General features: G+C 44.3%; 1 protein-coding gene across 2 annotated transcripts in view; it reads left to right on the top strand.

The window, feature by feature from the left end:
• Positions 1–15,433, top strand: part of LOC126281263 (solute carrier family 2, facilitated glucose transporter member 1-like) — a 510,926-nt gene that overhangs the window by 93,746 nt on the left and 401,747 nt on the right. Inside the window, exon 1 of one of the 2 annotated variants that reach the window (XM_049980075.1) lies at positions 10,602–10,643. The exons of the other annotated variant lie outside the window; for it this stretch is intronic. The gene's annotated coding sequence lies outside the window, so the exon portion shown is untranslated. Of the gene's footprint in view, positions 1–10,601; positions 10,644–15,433 lie in introns of those variants that run through there. 2 annotated transcript variants of the gene reach the window in all.

The raw sequence follows: 15,433 nt of genomic DNA, 5'->3' as shown, positions 1-15,433 counted from the left end.
CTATATTGGAAGTAGTACTACAGAGAAAAGCTGCTCTGAGTGTGTGACAAATAGTAAATGCAAGTGTGTGTGTGTGTCCACGTAAGTCAAGAGAGGGGGGAAATTTGAAGATGTCTTGGAATGTTTCAACCACAGCATAAAGTTTCTCTATCAGTAGTCGGGTCACAGCTGGGCAAGTAAGTGCAGTGGCGGGAAGGGGGCTAATGCAGTGAATTAAACAGTCGACCAGTCACGTGACTGAGATCGGCTAATTCCGGACTACTTGCGCTGCATGCGAGTCCGAGTCCCCTAGATAGACAAAGAGCTGCAGCAAAGAACGTGCGTTCATGGATCTATACCCCTTCTGTAATTAAATTGTTTGCCTTTCCATTCTTTACGCTCAGGATAGCTGAGAAGGGAGAGGGTGTTTCTGAGGTAGTTGTGTTTAAGTGGTAACTTCAGTTGACACGAATACCACAAATTAAGTTTTCACTGCTTTCTTATATAGGATGACGAACGTTTTTAGATTGGCCAGTGCATCGTTGTCGTAGTGGAAGGGGACAGCGCAAACGTCGTTTGCTTCAGGACTGTCCACCATGTCAGTAGCAGTGGAACAGTGGCCGATAGAACATCGATTATTCGCATACGATATCTCTGTCGTCCATACCGAGTCTGTCGTTACAACACGGCGAATATTTCTTTGCCATTTTAATTGCACAGCTCCAAGTTGCACAACGGTCCTCGATGAATTACAGCTTTCGGAACAAAACTTTCTTCATCTGAAAACATTACGAGAGAGGTAATCTTTAGGAGTCAGAGAGCATGCACACGTCAACTTTCACGCTGTCTACGGATGACACGAACATTACATTTCGATCTAAAATTCCATTCCTATAAAATTCTGATAATTCAGTGGATCAGAGACAGGAGTTTCAAAAATAAGACGGGTTCGCTGTGCGTACGCAAGTGATCTTTGAAGACGACCGAAATGTAGTAGTGTTTACTAACCATGAGACGCATTTTCATTTGAGTGAGTCAGTTAAACAGATATATAGTTTTAGGATCCCCGAACAGCCTTGCGTACTTCATGAAAGACCTGTTCAATCCCCAAATGTGACTGTGTGATGTGTCGTAACTGTTGTTGGTGAGGCGGGCCGTTTTTTGAAGAGGACGGTGTAACAGTGAACTCAGAACGTTAAGCGCACAGGCTGAATGCATTCTTTCTGGCGGAACTGCTGGGACGACGAATGAACATGAGGTGTATTCTGTTTGTTTTCAAGAGGATGGTGCAATATCATTAAAGAGGAGCTGGGTTTCACTGACCAATGCTGCCCATCTTTATACTTTCTCAATGTCCTCCGTCAATCCTACCTGGTAAGGATCCCACACCGCGCAGCAATATTCCAGCAGAGGGCGGACAAGTGTAATGTAGGCTGCCTCTTTAGTGGGTTTGTCGCATCTTCTAAGTGTTCTGCCAACAAAGTGCAGTCTGTTTCGCTTTCCCCTCAATATTATCTATGTGGTCTTTCCAATTTAAGCTGCTCGTAATTGTGATTCCTAGGTATTTAGTCGAATTGACAGCCCCTAGATTTGTGCAATTTATCGTAGACCCAAAATTTATTGGATTTCTTTTAGTACCCATCTGGATGACCTCGCACGTTTCTTTGTTTAGTGCCAATTGCCACTTTTCGCACCATACAGAAATTCTCTCTAGATCATTTTGTAATTGGAATTGATCGTCTGATGATTTTACTAGACGGTAAATTACAGCGTCATCTGCAAATAGTCTAAGGGGGCTGCTTAGATTATCACTTAGATCATTTATGTAAATCAGGAACAGCAGAGGGCCTATGAATGACACTACCTTGCGGAACGCCACATATCACTTCTGTTCTACTCGATGATTTACCGTCTATCGCTACGAACTGTGACCTTTCTGAGAGGAAATCGCGAATCCAGTCACACAATTGACACGACACTCCATATGCACCACCGAAACATAATTTTAGAGAATGCTCCTGGGTACATTACGTATTCCTACCTCTTGCCATATGAGGGTACGTAATGCACTCAGAAACACTGTGGAACATGATCGTTTTCGTGGACCAGGAGTTATGGTATTGGGAGACATTACGTTTCATGGGACACTGACCACCAAATCTTTGAACTCCAGATACTCACAGGCCAATGTTACTGCGACACTATACTCCTTTTCTATGTGCGTCTCTTCAGGGGTGCATTCGGCTCTTACTTCATTTTTATGGATGACATTGTACGACCAGATCGAATTTGACAGGTGGAGGAGCTTTTTAACAATAGGATATTATGAGAATGTACTGGCCTGCCTGTTTCTCCGACTGAAATTCCATCGAGCACGTGTGCAATGCTCTGAGGAAATTTATCTCCCCAGCCGCGCGGGATTAGCCGAGCGGTGTCTGGCGCTGCAGTCATGGACTATGTCGCTGATCCCGGTGGAGGTTCGAGTCCTCCCTCGGGCATGGGTGTATGTGTTTCTCCTTAGGATAATTTAGGTTAAGTAGTGTGTAAGCTCAGGAACTGATGACCTTAGCAGTTAAGTCCCATAAGATTTCACACAGATTTGAACATTTTTGTATCGCACCACATCTAATTGTGCCAACGACCGTCCAACAGCTACCAGCTAGCCGGCCTTTGTGACTGAACGGTTCTAGGCGCTTCAGTCCGGAACCGCACTGCTGCTACGGTCGCAGGCTCGAATCCTGCCTCGGGCATGGATGTGTGTGATGCCCTTAGGTTAGTTAGGTTAAAGTAGTTCTAAGTCTAGGGGATTGATGACCTTGGATGTTAAGTTCCAAAGTGCTCAGAACCATTTTCTGAGCTACCACCTGCGCTTGAGGAGGAATGAGACGCTCTACCACAAGCTCTCATTACCAAACATGTGGCCAGCAAGGGAGCACTTTGCAGAGTACACACTGCCATTCTTGATGACTACACTACCTATTAAGAAGCATGTCCCGCCTATTGTGATGTCCAGGGGACCATCATAAATCGCGGTGATTTCAGTGTAATTAGTGTCTTAGAATAAAAGTGCCGTTTCTGTTTGTCTCATTCCGTATTTCTTTCAGTTGTCATTTGTGCTATACTGCAACAATTCTTTCTATGTATAGTCCAAGTTTCATCAGGCTATCTTACTTGGCAGTGACCCATCATTTTTGTCCTCAAGTTTTGGATATCAAAGAACTAAGGTCTGTGGCTGAACCATAATTGCACCAACACTCGTATGTTTTTTTTCATTTTTTTTCATTCCAAAACAATACCTGCCTCTCAGCTGGAACCCAGAAGTCATACACTAATCTCTTCCACAGCATGTGAGTGGACATCTGCTAAAGACAACCACGGTTAACTTAGACTATGGGAGGTTGGAGTTCTAGTTCATTGGGAGAGAAAGTATATGTTCATGGATATCGAAAAACATCATCCATTTTAGGCACCAAAAGTACTGTGACATTGCTATCACATATCACTCACTATACGATATTAACTCATTTGAAAGCCAGCAAGCCTGGTCACATGCCCTTTCTTTTTTCATGTATATTTTAATTAGAATCTTAAAGGAGATCTATAGCAAAGCAGTTCAAGGTGTCTCTGTTCATAATTACAGAGACTGGACGTACTACTTTAGAAAGCATGACTCTTTTTTTCTCTAACCTGGTGATGGCTAGCTTACTTTCGTAAGTATCTGCTGTGCGGGAAAAGCAGAGCATGGTTGATTTACGAGGGGACGTGGACAGGCAGAGGAACGCGGCAACAAAGAAGATGGTTCTTTGTGGAGAGCTGGGTCCAGCCTCCGAGCCACTCTGTGTAACAGGAGTCTGGCGCAGAGATGGTGAGGAGTCACTCTGGGCTTAATGCGTTTTTTGTAACGAGGGACAGGTCAAAAGACGAAACACTGACTTGCTCAACTTTCTAACGGCAGGAGAGAGCCGCGTTCGTGTGTTTTCTGGAAGCGCTTTTGCAGGTAGCCATCAGCCGCTTTCATAAAGAATGCGATGGGCAGAAACAGCAGACCTAGCTTAGTAACTCTGTTAGTGTAAATTCTCAGCACCTCTAGCAAGGCGAGAAAAAAAACGCAAGAAGACCACGTTGGTGGAGGAGTAAGTGACATCAAAGTTACTGTGCTGAAACTTTTTTTTAGAACTGCGAGTGGATTCCGAATGTCGGATGAATTTGTTCAGCGATGCTTTGTCTTGGCAGGATTTTCGGTGACAATGGGCACCACGCGATTGAAGCCGTAGTCACCACACTTTTTATATGCGTTGGTGGGAATCCGTGAGACTCCACAGTGTTCCTGGGTGCATTACGTACCGTCACATGGCGAGAGGTAGGAACACACAATGCACCCAGGAATATTATCGAACACGATGCTTTTTTGGTCCGGGTATTATGGAGTGGGGAGGTGAATTGTTGCATGGGCGTACTGATTTCCAAAGCTTTAAAAACCGTACTCTCATTGGTCAACGTTATTGTGATACTGTACTCCTTCCCCATACTCGAATTGTGCAGGTGGGAAAGCTCTTAGAAATAGAGGTTATTAGGCTCTGCCCTTTCCTCCAACCTAAATGCCATCGAACACCTGAGGGGTGCGTAGAAGAGACCACATGCACCAAGAACCATCCAGCATTCGCTTTTTATTCAATATAATGTTGATTCATTATATCAATACTTTCTTAATGCATCCCAAATGTTAAATATAACTACAGCCGTTATTCAGCTCGTTGTTGGGCTCCTTGATTTCATTAGTAATAGAATCACACTGGTGGAGGCATGGGGCGCTCTACCATAAAAACCCTCACCAAGTTTCTGGGCACCATGGGAGAACTGGAATGAGCATACTTTGCCGTCTTTTGCATTTTCCCGGGGACCATCATAAATCGCGAAGACTTCGGTGTAGTCATTGTCTTTGAATAAAAGTGTAATATCTGTTCGTCTCATTGCATATTTCTTTCAGTGTATTGGGTACCATAATGTAGCAGTTCTTTCTATGTATGGTTCAAGTTTCATCGAGCGATATTATTTGACAATGACACATCATGAGAGAGTCACTGTCGTCATTTCAGTTTAGTCCGAGGAGAGGGAGGGGTAGTAGTGTCATTCAGCAGGCTATAGCTCTCGACAGCGACAGACAGTCGAATTTTTTAAAATTATTTGCTACTGTTTCACATTATCACTCAGCGAACAAAAGAAATTAATTACAAATATCTGGCCATCTGCAAGGAGACTGAAGCCAGTAAGTCATCTCATATAGGTTAACTACACTCCTGGAAATGGAAAAAAGAACACATTGACAACGGTGTGTCAGACCCACCATACTTGCTCCGGACACTGCGAGAGGGCTGTACAAGCAATGATCACACGCACGGTACAGCGGACACCACACCAGGAACCGCGGTGTTGGCCGTCGAATGGCGCTAGCTGCGCAGCATTTGTGCACCGCCGCTGTCAGTGTCAGCCAGTTTGCCGTGGCATACGGAGCTCCATCGCAGTCTTTAACACTGGTAGCATGCCGCGACAGCGTGGACGTGAACCGTATGTGCAGTTGACGGACTTTGAGCGAGGGCGTATAGTGGGCATGCGGTAGGCCGGGTGGACGTACCGCTGAATTGCTCAACACGTGGGGCGTGAGGTCTCCACAGTACATCAATGTTGTCGCCAGTGGTCGGCGGAAGGTGCACGTGCCCGTCGACCTGGGACCGGACCGCAGCGACGCACGGATGTACGCCAAGACCGTAGGATCCTACGCAGTGCCATAGGGGACCGCACCGCCACTTCCCAGCAAATTAGGGACACTTTTGCTCCTGGGGTATCGGCGAGGACCATTCGCAACCGTCTCCATGAAGCTAGGCTACGGTCCCGCACACCGTTAGGTCGTCTTCCGCTCACGCCCCAACATCGTGCAGCCCGCCTCCAGTGGTGTCGCGACAGGCGTGAATGGAGGGACGAATGGAGACGTGTCGTCTTCAGCGATGAGATTCGCTTCTGCCTTGGTGCCAATGATGGTCGTATGCGTGTTTGGCGCCGTGCAGGTGAGCGCCACAATCAGGACTGCATACGACCGAGGCACACAGGGCCAACATCCGGCATCATGGTGTGGGGAGCGATCTCCTACACTGGCCGTACACCTCTGGTGATCGTCGAGGGGACACTGAATAGTGCACGGTACATCCAAACCGTCATCGAACCCATCGTTCTACCATTCCTAGACCGGCAAGGGAACTTGCTGTTCCAACAGGACAATGCACGTCCGCATGTATCCCGTGCCACCCAACGTGCTCTAGAAGGTGTAAGTCAACTACCCTGGCCAGCAAGATCTCCGGATCTGTCCCCCATTGAGCATGTTTGGGACTGGATGAAGCGTCGTCTCACGCGGTCTGCACGTCCAGCACGAACGCTGGTCCAACTGAGGCGCCAGGTGGAAATGGCATGGCAAGCCGTTCCACAGGACTACATCCAGCATCTCTACGATCGTCTCCATGGGAGAATAGCAGCCTTCATTGCTGCGAAAGGTGGATATACACTGTACTAGTGCCGACATTGTGCATGCTCTGTTGCCTGTGTCTATGTGCCTGTGGTTCTGTCAGTGTGATCATGTGATGTATCTGACCCCATGAATGTGTCAATAAAGTTTCCCCTTCCTGGGACAATGAATTCACGGTGTTCCTATTTCAATTTCCAGGAGTGTATATCAAAAAAGTAAGAAGCTGCCCGGGAATCTCAATACTTTCCATAGATAAATTACTATTAGCGCTGTATATAAATGACTTGGTATTTGATGCCGCGTCGTCTCAGAAACTGATAGGAAGTGACGGATCCTGCAGAAATTATTCTAAATGATGAGTATTTGGTTCAAGGGAAAAAAATAAAGCAAAATTATGGTTTAAAGACCCCTTGACGAAGTTAACACGAACACAAAATCAAATTAAATGAGGATGGTGAAGAAAGTGGCTGTGGTCATTACAAGCACACCACCATGCCAGTCAGCGCAAGTGATCTAAGAACCTGAAAACCTAACAAATATGACTAGACAGTCATTTGATAGGAAACGTTACACTCCCGACTGTGTCATTAGAATTAGTTCAAGCGTTTATTCTTTTTCACTGCATCGTACTTTGCATTCTGCCACTCATATCTTTAAGAGTTGCGATGGACGTTTGTGGAAAGTATTGTAAAGTTTAGTCCCCATCTCAGTTTATGTATACCGATAAATCAGTTTGTACAAGAAAATACCAAAAAAAAAACATTTATTGAAGCTGACATGCTTTAAACTCGAAACCTCTAGTAACAGAAGCCCGAACTGCGTCATTCAGCTCTGACAGCAAGTTACCAAGGGCTCCCCATTTTGAGTTGTTTTCCCACAGAACATTCTAAGAGCTATTTTCTCATAGAAGAGGGACATTTTTAACAGAGAGTAATTTTGTTTCATAATCCATCTCATTGTGAACACAACACAGCCGCGAAAATTCGGACCACCCGTAAGTGTCGAACTCTGAGTACATTATATGGCTATCAAATGGTTCAAATGGCTCTGAGCACTATGGGACTCAACTGCTGAGGTCATAAGTCCCCTAGAACTTAGAACTACTTAAACCTAACTAACCTAAGGACAACACACACATCCATGTCCGAGGCAGGATTCGAACCTGCGACCGTAGCGGTCGCGCGGTTCCAGACTGTAGCGCCAGAACCGCTCGGCTACCAGCGGCCGGCATATGGCTATCCACGATGTTTTAGCAACTTAGTATCGGTTGTGCATCTGGATTCAGTAAGCCACCTTACGGTGCGTGGCGGAGGGAACTCTGTTACCAATATATTGCTCCTCTTTCTTGTGCCATTCGCGAATGGTTGCGTGGAGAGAATGATTATCGGTGAGCATTAGTGTGGGTACTAATTTTTCTGATTTTCTCACAGTGTGCGAGCAAGTAAATTCAAAACTACGCTCTCGGAATTTCAACAGTAAAGCTATTCCTTGGTACACACATCATCTCCCTTGTAGTGTCTGCCACCGGCGTTTGTTGAGCGTATGCGTAATGGTGTCACGCCGATTAGCCGATTAAACGATCGAATGCCGTTGTTCGTTGGATCTTCTCTCTCTCTCTCTCTCTCTCTCTCTCTCTCTCTCTCTCTCTCTGTCAATCCAGGTAAGTATCCCACATTGATGACTATTACTCGAGGATCGGCAGAACAAGTGTTTAGTAAACCATTTCTTTTCCTAAAATTTAATTCATTTGCTCATTTAACTTTAGGTCGCTTCGGAAGGTTACTCACTGGTGTTTTACGGTAGTTACTGTTTTCAATGTTTTGTCGCCAATAGTGTAATGGAACAGAAGAAGATCTAATCGCCTATTCATGCACAATACGCTACATTTACTCGTGTGCGAGTTCCACCGCCACTCCCTGCTGTAAACGTCGATACTCGAGCAGTTATTCCTATTTCGCTACAGTCTTCTAGCGGTGCAATCTCCCTTTCGACAACTGCGTTGTCCACGAATTCACACACGAAACCTCCAACGTTATCGGCTCAGGGATTTTCACCTGCCTCGAGATGACTGGGTGTTTGTGTTGCCTTCATCATTTCATCATAATTCACGAAAGTGGCGAGATTGGATTGTGCAAAGGTTGGGAATTTCTACGGGTGCTGAAAACCGCGCAGTTGAGCGCCTCACAAACCAAACATCATTTTCCAACGTCATCGGCTAAATCATTAAGATACATTCAACAGTACTGACCCTATCACGCTCCCTCAGGATACTCCTGAACTTACCTTAAAAGGTTATGAGCTACTACTACCTATCAGCACCGATAAATCTTCACGTACTTTTGGAGAGGGTTACAGATCTCTTAATACCACTTAAAGTGTTACACTATACTCGAGTTCGCGAACCTGTGTGCCGTAAACGAGAACCGCCATGCTACGCCATCGCTGGCTCAAAACTATTCTCACTGCTACCAAGGTTAATATACAACTGCTTTTTGTTCACTACAAGTTTTGGCGTCAGCGATACTTTATACCAATATGTAAGAGAAGTGTTCCTTACAAGTTGTTATTTTCAGGTTGTTTGCTTCAATCTGTAGATACAGAACCCTTACAGGATCGCTTTGTTTGTCTGTCTGAAGGACTGACTGACTGCTAAGATCTCTTTCTCTCAAGAACGGGTAGACGTATCAAGTTCAAATTTGTGTCACATCTTAAGGTCAGTGGTACCTTGGTGATGTAAAAAAAATTCAGCTTCTAAGTCAATTCAGTCAAAAGTTACGGTCATTTATGTCGCATATTTAGATACTCGAAAACTCACTCATAGAAACTTGTAAGGTACTTGCCGTTAATCTGGACTGGTGGAATTAGGAAAGAAGCAAATTTTTCCATTACAAGTAAAGGAAAGAAATCCCAAAATTGTTAATTTGTAATAATATCACACGAAAAAAAACATGTTCGCTGTTTCTTATGCATCTCTCTGTATGTCTGTTAAGACATTTTCTCTGGAGAAGTTTGGCATATGAAGTTCAAATGTATGTCACATACTTAAGCTTGTGATTCCATAGCGGTGTAAAAAGTTTCATCTCCTACGTCCATCCGATGAAAAGATTCGGCCATTTATGTCACATATTAACTCACTCGTCAAAAGCTGTAAGATATTCCCCGTTGACCTGGAATCATGAAACCTGCCAAGAAACCTTTTCCACTACAAGTAAATTAATAAAATCTGAAAGTCATTAAATTACAATTACATCACAAAAAATATCTTTAGCCATTTGAACAAGCATTGCGTTCATAATCGGTCAAGAACTAGACGAACATTTTGCTTGAAATACAAAATGAAAGTTGTAGTCATGTGTTGCTAAGAAGAGAATACATGTTTTATTAAGTCTTCGCTCTTTACATATTAAACTGAAGTCCCCTGCTCGCTTCTTTTTGTGTGTTCGGGCTAGCCCAAAGAATTAGTGTAGAGATGCTGATACAGTCTTGGAGTTGCGGGGACCAGTATCTTGCCAGTATCGATATCGATAACAGCCAAAAATCGTAGAGATTTTCGATTTCCAGGGTGGATGTGTGTCATACTCGGACTGGCCGGTTTGAAGTATTGAGCTCTATCTTCAAGGGAGTCATGAATCCAGTGACAAACCTGGTCTGATACACGGTAATTTTTTTCTTTTTTCACTAAATAAGAATGTGAAATTCTGTCATATGCTTCCGGAAGTGAAGGTACACGGCATCAACGTAGGGGCCCATGTGCTTGTGTTGCTTACTCTCCCGCAGTCATCTCTAGACCTCCATGCGTTTCCTCGCTCGGTCCTACACTCCGCGATGAACTTTCTGGCAAATGCCATCAGCGTCAAGGCCGATGACATCGCCATCCGCTCACCGGCACCTTGAATGGCGCGTCAGCTGTAACGCGATAAGCCGTTTTGGAGGCGCTGCGCCGTACGCTGACGAAGCGGCGCCTAAAAGCCCGCGCGCGGCCGGTCTTCGATTCGTGACGTCAGGGGGAAGCCCATGACGTCACGGCGGCCGCCCTAGTTCGCTCAGCGCTGCGAAGGGGTGCGGGGGTGGACCGGTCCGCGCGGGCAGACGCCCCGGCGCCGGCGCCGTCAGTGGCGTCACGACTGCCCGAGCGTCGCTGTCGGCACAGGTGAGGGCTGCAGCGTAGGGCCTGAAGCAGGAGCTGCGAGACGGAGAACGCCAACAGGCGTGGGCGGTGGCGGACGCTGTGTCGTCTGTGAGGTGGTCCAGGCACAGTGACTGGCAGCTCCTGTTCGCTTCGCCCTGGTGTCCGAAGTAGTGCCGCCGCTACCCTTCTTTGTGTTGCACAAACAGCCGCTTAACTAGTGATATTTATGTTAGCGCCATTTGTTTATTTACTATTTTTGGTTGTGTCTCGCATGTTACTTACGATCAAATGTTACGTGCAGGTAGAATTGGCAGCCCGTAGCACGGACAAGGGGGTGAATACTGGACCACCTACTGCCGTGAATAACGTATGAAAAAATTAATTACTTGCGAAATCTGCTTATTACTTGTGGTTGATTTCGATCTCAGTGGCGACAGTCCCCACTGGCTAAATTTCTAGCTGCGCCAGCTTTCATTTTGACCCTGCGAAGAATCCTTTTCGGAACATATAAGGGGCGATCGAAAATTTTCCGTTTGAGGGTGTTGCTGCAGCGTATATGCAACGTAGCGCGACTCCGATGCGGGTGTATAAGCAACGACATGTAGTCAAGGGATTAGTGTGTCATTTGTGCCTTCCGATGTGGGCGCAGTAAATGCGCAAACGTTAACTATGCCGACGTTATTACCAAATGCGTCGAATCAGGATCAACGTGATGCTATTTTTTTCTGCCGAACGAGAAACACCGGTAGACATCCACCGGAGAGCAAAAAATGTTTAGGGGGAAGTAAGTCTGTCGAAAATCACCCTTTTGGAATGGTGCCAATGGAGCACCAAGGGGGTGCTGCTTCGTGATAACGCACGCCCCCATATCGCAAATGTCGTAACACAGAATTTACGCCAACTCAAATGGAAGATGATCACCAGTTCTTTAGTCCTGATCTGTCCCCATGCGATTATCACACCTTCAGGCTCTTAAAATAACCCTAAAGGGTCGACGATTCGTGTCGGACGGCAGTGAGATGATTGTCTCGGTCTTCATGGCAATTTTGCCTGATTGGCATAGGGATTCTGGACTGTACTGGTTTCAAACGGAAATTCAGATTACTCCTTTTATCAATAGGGAATAGTCATACGATCACCACACACCAGAGCCCAATAAGTATAACTGTTCATGATAGTATTTTAGACGTTGCAGCTTTTATAGTTGGCGGCAAACTGCCATTTCAGGTTAAGACCACATGCCATATTCACTCTAGATGTATGTTAATACTCACTAACCGCTTTGTAGATGGATCCAGTGTTCCGGAATGTGTTCAGTTATGTGAGTTTCCGAACGACAGCATGTTCCAGTAAGACTATTACTGGATTTATTAATTTATTTAACAGTCGGAGATATCAGCGTCTGTGCCGTTTTAAAATTATATTTCAGTGAGAAGAGCCTCAATACATCTTAGTTACCACGTTCGTGTCCAACTGTATTCACATATTTCACTTCATCTGTTTGCGAATGAACGTAGGTCTCGCCGTCTGCATAAAAGAAAAGCGTGTTACGTTATATAAAAATTTGTATTGAACTCATTGTGAATGTTGCGATCTTTTTGCCGGTAGAAGTGCACCAGTTTTGACGTGGGATACATACGGTGGTAAAAAGGGTGCAGTATTTGCAGTGGGAATGCATATGTTAAGTGTTACGCCATTCTTTTATGCAGACGACGAGAAATATGTTTATTCCCGTAGAGATTAAATTAAATATATGAATTTGATTGGGCACGAAGGCGGTTTTGACGCACTTGACGTTGTTGTCACTTGAAAACGGCGCACACGCCGAAATAGTTCAAATGGCTCTAAGCACTATGGGGACTTGACATCTGAGGTCATCAGTCCCCTATACTTAGAGCTACTTAAACCTAACTAACCTAAGGACATCACACACATCCATGCCCGAGGCAGGATTCGAACCTGCGACCGTTGCAGCAGATCGGTTCCGGACTGAAGCGCCTAGAACCGTTCGGCCACAGCGGCCGGCTGCCGAAATAGTGTGTGTAAGATTAAGGAATCCATTAACAGTCCAATCGAAACATACCGTCAATTCCAAAAACAGTAGACCTGTCTTCCCAAGTAAACATAAAGAATCTTCTGGGCGGCAATATTCATAATAAACATATTAATGATTGAGGAACTGGCTATTGCTCACTTCTTGTAAGAAGAACCAAGTAGCTATAATAGACAAACTATTTCTGCAGTTTGCTGTCCATGTGCGAGAAGAAAGAAACAATTACAAGTACGGACTCAGACGTTCCTGTCTTCCTTTCGCAAGCATTTCTTACGGCAAATGCGAACCCCGGTGTGTGTTCCCACGTTACGCATCGCCGCGGTATGTCAGAATCACAGCCTTGGAAGAGTAGTACAGGCATGGAAGATGTCGTCGCAGTTTGATCAGTACTAAGAGTGGCATAGCAGTAATATTTCGTCGGACAACGAACTCTTTCTTTGCTTTTTTTTAATTTTATTTTCGCCGTCTACTACACTATTTATTACAACTTCCACGACTGCATTTTCGATCCTAGGTTATTTTCAAGTGGTTAAAGGTGGTGAGGACACAGCACTGAGTCAACATTAATAAAATGAATAAAAATGATGTGAGCGTCAGCATTCGTCAGATACACAACTGGTGTGTAGCGGATGGGATTACGTACCGATGGCGTATGTGACAAATGCTGACACGACCCTATACGGCAGGGATTCCGAGACGGTAGTACGGGTAACACTGCTGGTATTGCAAGAACATCTGTGGTAGAAGTAAAGCACCTGATTGTCGAAGCATACACTGTATAATACACCGAGAAGTATTGGCTTCCAAGGATATGGCCGAAAAAGTTTTTATTGTTTTGACAGACGCTGTAAAGGTTATAAACGTCATGACGGCACGGGCTCTAAACTCGCGATTATTCAAGCTATTGTGTGAAGATAGGGAGTTTAAATTAAAAGTTTGCTTCCTCGTGCCGAAGTAAGATGGGTATCTTGCGGCAAGATTTTGAACTGAATATCTGAGCTGAGATCCGAAGTTGTTATGTCTCCCAGGACAAAAATAATTAGATGAAGAATTTTTCGCCGCTGCTCTGTGGTTATCAAGATAGGCCTATTTAGCTGATGTCTTTGACAGACTTAGCGTTTTGAATACAGACCTGCAAGGACGAGGCAAAGCAGCCTTTTTACCAGATACCAGAATATCGTCTTTCAAAAGAAAGTTGAAACTCTTTAGTTCACGAGTACTGAACAATACCCTTTTCGCATTCCCTACTTTTACATCAGTTTTGGAACTAGCTCCCATGGAAGATTTATATTCAAGACATTGTTGCACATGTAGAGGTCCCGCAAGAGAGTTTTTAAAAGTACTTTCCCCGAAGAATACTCAATGTAACTGGATGAGGAATCCATTTTCAGGAAAAGTACAAGAAGAAGCAATTACTAAAAAAACTTTCAACAACATAATGAGCGACAGCTTAATGGAAGATGCTTTCAGAAAAAAACCCTTTCTTTTCGGATAGGAACAAAAATAGAATACCGGTACCTTTCTCTTTTCAAACAAGCAATCAGAGTTTTGATGCCGTTTGTTACTGTTTACATGAGTAAAAGTGCGTTTCTTGTGCTGTACGTTAAAAATAAATACAGAAACATACTTAGCGTTTAAGAAGACTTTGGAGTTAAATTGAGCTCAATGGAGCCAGACTTTGAAGCTATGTTTCAAGATGAACAGCAGCATGCTCCCAGCTAAACGTATAGATGTTCTTTCGTCTAAATTTGAAAACTGACTAATTACTGCTTTTGAAATCTGATTTGCCGTCAAAGTGTGATTTTGTTTTGAGTTCTTTTGTTCTTTAAACTCTAATTTACTTTAGCCCATGTTCAGTTTATTACCATGTTACACAACTGGTTTATATTATTTGTGATGTAAAAGTATAATAAATATTTGAAATGTCATTCCTCTCTTAATCATTGAATATTTGTTTCAGAATAGGCTTAACTTAATTTAACATTATTTCCTACAAGTAAGTGCCACATGTGAACATGAATGATTCTGCAAGAAAGTCCTTCTACGAAACCTTGTTATTTATGTGTGTCAGATTTCTACCATACATTGTAATTGATCACTACGTCGCAAAAACAGTATTTGTTCTGTCAGCACTGAGCAAGGTGGCGAGAATTATTCCCATTGGTCCGTTAGCCACCGCTGCGACAGACGACCTCAACCTCCCGCAACCCCCCCTCCTTCACCCCCACCCCTTACCCACTTCAGAGTTTGTTAAATAAAAAGTGAACCAGCTATGAAGCTATGGTGATAGGCCCAAATTTTCTGAAAAGTCAAGTGGTTTGCAGTGATAAGAAGTCAGGTAATCCCTGCCGTAGAGACTCGACATTTTTATTCATCTTTTTAATGTTCACTGCTGATGCGCTTTTTCCAGTAGTGCCCGTAACTACTTGAAAATAATCAGTCGAAACTGCTGTCGTGGAAATTGTAGTAAACAGCACAGTCGATGGCGAAAATTGAGACCTTGTCCCTCCAAGAAATACAGTATTTCATTTCGTGTGACATGGCCCATTCACATACAGTTGTAAAACGTTGTTTAATACAGGGTAATTCAAGGCAAAGGTGACAATGTACGTTTAGGGTTATGCGAAAACAGCTGTAAGGTGAACTTCTGATAGCAAGAGTAACACCCATTGTCCCAGGGACGCGTTCAGGGTGTGATGCAATGATAAGTATATGCCACATGAGACATTTGTACCTATTCTCAAAGAAACAACCTCAT

Source organism: Schistocerca gregaria, chromosome 7 (genome assembly GCF_023897955.1).
Source record: "Schistocerca gregaria isolate iqSchGreg1 chromosome 7, iqSchGreg1.2, whole genome shotgun sequence".
NCBI lineage: Eukaryota > Metazoa > Arthropoda > Insecta > Orthoptera > Acrididae > Schistocerca > Schistocerca gregaria.
The sequence above is the reverse complement of the archived record's forward strand: the minus strand, read 5'-3'. Positions and strand labels throughout refer to the sequence as shown.